This window comes from Stegodyphus dumicola, chromosome 2 (assembly GCF_044657685.1).
Source record: "Stegodyphus dumicola isolate Sdum_Otavi_A_Nest chromosome 2, ASM4465768v1".
Lineage (NCBI taxonomy): Eukaryota > Metazoa > Arthropoda > Arachnida > Araneae > Eresidae > Stegodyphus > Stegodyphus dumicola.
In genome coordinates this window covers 77,733,574-77,741,736 of record NC_140769.1, presented here as the reverse complement: position 1 = coordinate 77,741,736, position 8,163 = coordinate 77,733,574, and positions in this window count along the sequence as shown.

Genomic DNA, 8,163 nt, shown 5'->3' with positions numbered 1-8,163 from the left:
TATATTCAGAATTTCTATGGTACTTTCTAATTCTCCACACCTCTCTAGTTTCAGCATTCGGCAGAATTCCTGTACTGCTGGCATATTTTTTAATATACATAGAACAAAAGGCAATCCATCTCATGTGTATACCACAATGTTTTTGACTATGTTCTTTATGTTTAAGTGCTATTTCATTGAACAGTACCTTCCAGCTGAAAAATACAAATATTATGCAGATAGACTGTTTTTCTCACAAAATTTTTTATTCCTTATTAAATGCCTCTTTTTATTATTATTTATGTGCAGAACAATATTTATTACATGGCGAAATGAGCATTTTTTGCTAATTAACAACGTTTCCAAATTAAAGTTGCTTGATGCCTATTCATAGGCGTGCAAATTGTCAGAAAATACCATTTTTGTTCTGAGGGAAAATCGCTTATGTTCTATCTACATTTAATATATAATTTACAAAATATTTTTCAGTATATTTCATTAAGTGCTAATCAATGGATTTAAAAATAAATGATAACTTCTTTTAACATAGCCTATCATTCCTTACTTCCAAATAGGATATTGTTTTCCCTTACGTTATCCGTCATGAAACCAAAGTTTGTCTGCCTTTATTTCGAACATCTAATAATATCGTTAATTTCCAGTCTTGATCGAATATAATTAATCAAAAATTCTTTTCTTTTTCGAAATATTTCTGCATCATCAAAACATTTTTTCGCCCTTTGTATAACGGCTGTGTCATTTTTAATGACAGCTATTATTTTCTGACTAATTTCTCCTGTTAACAATTATTTTTCACAAGTTTTTACATTTTGCACTGAAAAGTTGATATCGGAATCTATTTGAAGAAAATAATTCTACACAACATGTATTTTAATGAAATGTCATTTGGTCACTCTTACTATCTATATGATCTTTTGAGTAAAAAGGAAATCTCTTGTTTAAGGAAAAAATATGTTGATCATGTACTTTCAATATTTATTTTTTTTCACAAAAAAAGATTAATTAATCTCTTAACAATGTTACTTTTGATTCATTGTCATATTTCAAGCCAAAACAGTTTCACAATAGTATACAGTCAAAAGTCTTTAATCCGGACCTCAAAGCTACAAACTTTCTGCGCATGTGTCAACGCATAATTCGTTAACGCATGCGCATAATACCTTTACACATGCGCGTTTAATGTATATCGAGCAGTATAAGCTAAGCTAAAATTATCCAATTATCTATTTCAGTTAATGTTGCAGATTGCGTTGTTCCTTAATCTTCGAATTGAATTCGGCTTATTATTTTTTGCAGACTGTTAGAGCAATTTTATAAAACTAAGCTTGAACTTTCGATTATGTCAAAAAGAATTTCCGATTCTGGAGATACCAAAGGATCTACAAAGCGAAAGCATGTTTCGATCTCCATCAAACCAAAAGTGGAATTGCTGCAAAAAATGGATAAAGGCATATCCTTTGATTCTCTAACCATTCCGAAATATGTTTATCAATTTCACGCTGCTCTGCGGGGAGGGGGGGGGACGATGCAGCGTGGAATGAACTGGAAGTTGATCTGTTAGCACTATCCTTACCTTCAGGGCAGATGTTTTTATTTTATTCGGCTTATAATTCCTTACTAAATGCAGTATTTCATCTCGGTGTACTCCGTCTTTGATATAATTTAAATTAAATTCCTCGTCATTATAAATATCACGAATACACATCAAATAGTTTTCTGGTTGCAATTTTCTAATTTCGACTATGCGTAATGTATGCTTTACGCATGCGCGCGTTGAAAGAAATGTTTAATAAAGTAAGCAAATAAATATTAAGCTTTTTTTTTTTTTTTTTTTTTTTTTTTTTGTAAATTTTGGTGCCCTTTAGATCATAATTGCTCTTTATTTCATAAATTACGGTTTCATATTTTTAATTTTATAATTTCTGCATGCCATCTTACCAGATTTAAACTGATGATCTATAATCCGGAATCGCCGAAGTCCCGACGAATCCGGATTAAAGACTTTTGACTGTATTTTAAAAGAGAAATCAGTACAATAAAGTGAATTTTCTCTTTAAGAAAACGTAATATTGCTTTGAAAAGGGAAAAAGAAATTCTCGTGTCTAAGCATACCAAATTGTAAGTTCATTCAATTAATGTTTTTCAACAAAACAAATATGTAACTGATATATTCATTCAAAATGAATTTACACAGTGTGAACTCCTTCAAAGATCTGTCTTACAAACCCACATAATTTGTTAAAAATACAATTAAAATAATCGTATTTGTGAACTGTTACAGTAGTTCACTAATTAAAGTAACAAAACTAAAATGTCTTTGTTTTTATAGGCATTGCACGATACCTTTTTAACTATAGTATTCCTTTCCTAACTTTTCAGCATCAGGTTTTGAAAATTTAAAAAATATTCGTGTACTTTTCCCCCTTCCTTTATCGTACATAGCTTTTCCCTCTGAGGGCTATATATTAAATTGTGTTTATTCCCGTGATATTTTTTATTTTTATTCTGTGTAATCAGCTTGTATTTGCATTTCATGAGTTTATTTTCCCTTGCATTTGTTATATGAAACGTATTTTGTGCAGATTCTTCGTTAGGCAATCCGTGTCGCATATAAGCACTCCGTGTTGCATATAAGCACTCCGTACGCATATTTCACAAATGCGCATCAGCGTAGCCACTGAGGGAGGGGTTTCGAAAATGGACTAATGAACTTCTATTGCTCTTGTGACGCTAAATTTCGTGTGCGTGTGAGCATATGTTGTTTACGTTTTAATTTGCATTTGTTTCACAGTTATAAATGTATGGCGTAAAAGTAGAAAATCTTGTAGTGTTTTCGTTTTATGAGTTTAATTAATCGCTGATATTTCACTTTCGTGATTTTTATCACGCTTTGATATTTGGATTGATGTTCACGGCATATTATCGCTCTTTACACCGAGAATATGACTCAAGCTACAATTAGCCTCGAATATTATGCATTTACTAACAAATGTGGATTAAGAGAATTCATGTGTATAGTTTTTTAGTATTATTATTATTATTATTATTTATTTATTTATTTTTATGCAGCTGAGAAGGACTGGAAGTTTTACAATGAATCTAGTGTTTTCTTATTTCAGTGCTTGCATTCATTTGATTTTGAAAGTGTAAGATTCAGAATACATATTGTGTATGATCTGATTGTATCCATTGTTAACATTAAAAGTTATATGTGAATAAATTGAATATATTCGTTGTGAAAGATAAATCCATTCTGTTTGGTGAGTATTTCTTGTGTAGACAGTATATTTAAGAGTGAGCAGTTATTAAATGTGAAATTTAACACACTAAATGCAAATTAGTGAAGTTCACTTTGAATAGAATTCCGCATTGGCTATTATTATAACATCTTTTTCATATAGACTGAAATAAAAAGTACTGACTTCTATTTACATATATAACTGGTGTAAATGTTTTTCTCATATGCACAGTTTGATGTAAAGATAGCATTTGGGCTCAGATGTGCATCATATATTTCTTTCGTCTTATTTATCACTTATTAAGTAATATTTCGCATGAATATTTTTGCGGAGTATCCAACATATGTTTGTATTTATTTCAAAGTCTTTCAACCAGGTAGTGAAATTTTCATAATTGCTTATATTTGATCTAACTTTGCAATGAAAGTTTTCAGAAGAAATAGACGATGTACAGAAAAATTGCATGGCAAAATATTTTCAATTATCTTGCTTAACTCTTAAAGCGTGCGAAAGGTCATGTGACATGACAGAAATATTGCTGCATGCTCATTGGTCTATCCTAGAAGCCACTCATTCGGTGGCTACACAGATTTGCACTTGTGAAATATGCACTCCGTAACGCGCATAGGAAAAAATTTGTACTTGTGATTGGACATACTTTCCGATGACATCATTTTCTCTTGGCGTAATGACGTTTAGGCAGGATTCTACACGTAGCAATACTGTTTTGTTTTCGTTGAACGATGCGCATAAGTACCCCCCTCCAGAAGCATGAAAATTATCGTTTGTTTTCTTTGAATAATCATGCGAAACAATATATAAATTGCATGCAGCATTCTTCAGATGGCTTACTGTTTCATAAAATTATAAAATCCTTTAAAGATGATGTTTATATAAAAAGCAATCTTAAGCACTTAGATTGAATAAATAGCTGAGTTCATGAATTTAATGTGAAAACCAAAACACATTACACGAAGATCTCGACCCAACTGTAAAAACACAGTCTGCTTGTAAGTATATTTATTGCAATTTTGTTGTATTCTGTTCCTTTTACATTGCAGAAAATATTTTCTTTCCAGCTGTATATGCTATTTCCATGTTAATGTCCAAGTCTTTCACATTTCTAATATTTTGTTCCTTAAATGAAAGAAAAAAGTATTCAGTATTATCGCTGAATTTAATACATGTGTATAAGGGGGAAAAAACTTCCTTCCGTGATAAACACCTTTTTTATACAAAGGAACAAAAGATGTTACACATTAAAAAACGGGTAATATTCGTGATGTAATATTATTTAATTTAAACATGCGGTATCTCTATTTCTCTGTTCCAAATCATAGACTCACTTCAAAAATAAAAATAAATTTTTTTGTTGTTACTTATGCTCACTTGTCTGACAGTAACATTAGCCCAAGCCCATGAAATTCCTCGTGGCAAGGAGCGCAAGATACACCTGTAATTGACAACAGCCTTGAGCACCTTACGAGTGACAGTGCTATTTAGCTCAGTTCCACCCCCCCAAGCTTCATGGAGAAGCACCCTGGGAAAGCTGGTCCGAGGGTCTCCCACTCCTCACCAAAACACAGGAGAGGACTTTCGGCTCGCCTCATATTTAGAGTGCCGTCATGCCGCACTGACACTATACGTTCACGAACATCCATGCCTTCTTCAGGATTCCAACTTTGGCGGCCTTTCGCAGTCAGCGACGCTAACCGCTTAACCAGTGTGGTCCGATGCTTGCTAGGTTTTCAAACTGACCACTTAACCGGTTGGGCAGCAAAAATAAATTTTACTTTTTCGGACTGACTACAAATATGGTGAATTTACTGTTTATTATGATAGCTCCCATCGTTTCTGCTGTTTGCAAAAACTGACTTGCCTCGTGCAGAGACTGCATCTACAGAGAATGAATATGTAAGAAACATGAAATAATGAATTAATTATCACAGCACTTTTAATATGAACGGTTATAAATTAAGAATGCATTTATGAAAAACTCTGCACCTAATACTAATACAAATTTACGGAGTTAGCACACTAACAGAAATAAGGCGCTTTCTCTCCAGAAAAAAGATCACTACATTTTTTATATTAAATTCACCACACTGCAGTGTCGTAAGAAATGTGATTTCACGGCAACAAAAATAGAACACAAATCATTAAAAGTAATAATCTTTTCAGTACTGTTATCAAAATATAAAAAACGGTATGGAATGTTGAATGATCTTAAATTCACTTAGTTCGAAAACAAATTTTTCTAATACTTGTGCAATAGCTGAAAAGTAAGATAATAATAATTTATTTACTAAAGAAATATTAATTATATTATCACTTAAAAAATTTAGTAGAAGTATCAAAAAGGGAGAATCCATATCTAGGAAGTTTAATTCCGAAAATTGTGTTTTAAAGTAACTTGAATGTAAATTAAATGGAAACTGTTAAAATGTTTTACGGGGACTTGAATTTAAAACATGAATAACAAAACTTCAATCTTTGAAACAGAAATTAATTTAAAAGCAAGTAATTATCGGAAATTGGTTGACTTTTCAAGGGGGAACAAACCAACTCCCGTTCAATGAACAATAATTAATAAATACGAAGGTGTTTCGTCTTTTACTCAAGAATGGTTATGCCAATCTGGCAAGTTAAGTTAGGCCAAAATTGTAGTTCCGTGAAGTGATGCGATTTAACCCTCCAGGCGGCAAGGCCGTATATATGCGTTCGAAAATAATGGCTCTCATAGCGGCAAGGCAGCATATATGCGTCCAAATATTTTGGTCCTCATGGCGGCAAGGCAGCATATATACGTAAACTTAAATTTTGGCCCGAAACAGCAAAGCAGCATATATACGGCCTGTCTCAGAGTGCCCTCCCCTCTCTGCTCTTAATGTAAACTGACAGGTGATAATTTTTCTCTGCGGGAGGTAATTGAGGAGAGGAAACTATCTATTCGCTAGGGGCAAATGGGTTTTATCGTTAGGTTTTGAATAACAGCTCGGAATAAATAGCTCGTTCAAAACTTCCAGCTGTTCTGTGCTTATACCAGCTATAGTAAACTTAAATGTTTATGTTTGTAAAGAGAATTTTCATTTTCCAGCCTAATTATTCTCCATATTATAGATGCAGTTTGGCAAAATGTAATTGGAATTAAAATTAAAATTGCAAGAAACTGCAACAATATTTTGAAATATGTGATTTCAATTATATTGCAATTGTAATTAGCTTCGCAATTGCAATTAGAAAGTAAGTACTTTTTAAATGCAACAATAATGTATGTAATTGCATTTTAATTCTTAAGTCTTACAATTACAATGCAATGATAATCACAAACATTATAATTATATAATCTAATTACAATTACAAATTTTATTGCATCTAATTACAACTACGGTAATATTAGCTAATTACAACGTAATTTTAACTGCAATTGCAGTAGGTAATTATAACTACGTAATTAGAAAAGTAATTGTCTCTGATAATTAGAATAACTTAACATAGTGAAATTATGATCATAATTGTAATTCTAAGTGTAGTATGCAATTGTAATAAAATTATGCAATTACTAAGTAGTTATAGTTAAAAAGTAGCTGTTTTTTTAATTACAATTACAATTTACATAATTTCATTTAAATTACAATTAGTCTATATTTGTGAAATCCAATTTCATATTCAATGCAACTGCAATCATATAATCTAATTACAATTACACTGTCATTGTAACTCCAGTAAGTAATTATAATAATGTAATTAGGATAGCAATTGTTTCTGATAAAAGCAGTTACGTAGCCCAGGAAAATCATGATCTTAATTGCAAATGTAATTGCAGAATGCAATTGAAAACACATAGTAATTGGAATAATATTATGCAATTATCTTGTAATTACAATGTAACAATTTTTAATTATATATAAAATTTACTCAAATGCATTTTATTTATAATTGCATTTTAATTGTGAAATCTAATTGAGTAAACGGTATAACTGTAATTATATTATCTAATAAAAATTACAATGCAATTGTAATGACCTCTTAATTAAAATTGCGCAGCAGATTATTGTAACTATTTAATCAGAAAAACAACTGCCCCTTATAATTTCAGTGACATAGGCTAAGGAAATCGTGATAATATTTGAAAATTACAGTCAATAATATTATATTCGAAATGTTTCTGCATTTTGGATAATGAGTTTTTAAATAATACAACGGGATAATCACCTATGAGAAAAATATTAATATTTTCTGTCATGTCTTCTGAATCATCTTACATATATTGTAGTTTGTGGTACCAGCATAAATAGGAGTTTATTTAAAGGAAATATTTTATATAGACCGAAATGCACATAACGTTAGTAAGCAAATATGTATGTTTATGATCTTCGATATACATGTGAACTTAAATTACAAGATTAAGGGAAAGCAAGCAAAGAGTTTATGCCAGTGCAAAGGATGTTTCCGCAAAGGATTTGTTACGGGACGCTTGTCCAACCTATTGCTTTAGCTGGTAAAAAAGGATTCTGATCAGCAATCAGTATGCTTAATTGCTGTGTGTATTAGACATTTTACTAAATCCATTTATTATGAATTACCGCCCAGACAGTAAAGCGGTTCGTGACTCTGGTTGCCGTACCGAAGAGCCTGGGTTCGAATCCCGGATAGGGCATGAATGTAATTTGTTCGTCCTCTTCATAGGTGGCAACGGTGGCCAACGTATTAGTTCCCTCCTTAATAACATGACCGGCCTTAGTAGTGATCAATGTCTATAAACGGCTACTCCCTGCCATTGGAGAAAAAAATTTACGAATTGGTCTTTTATTCAACATAACACACATTTTCCATAAATAGTTAAAATGCATTATTCAGTTAGAAGTGAAAGTACTTGCATGAACTATTTTCCATCATTGTTTCACGTAAGAACAAATAAAAG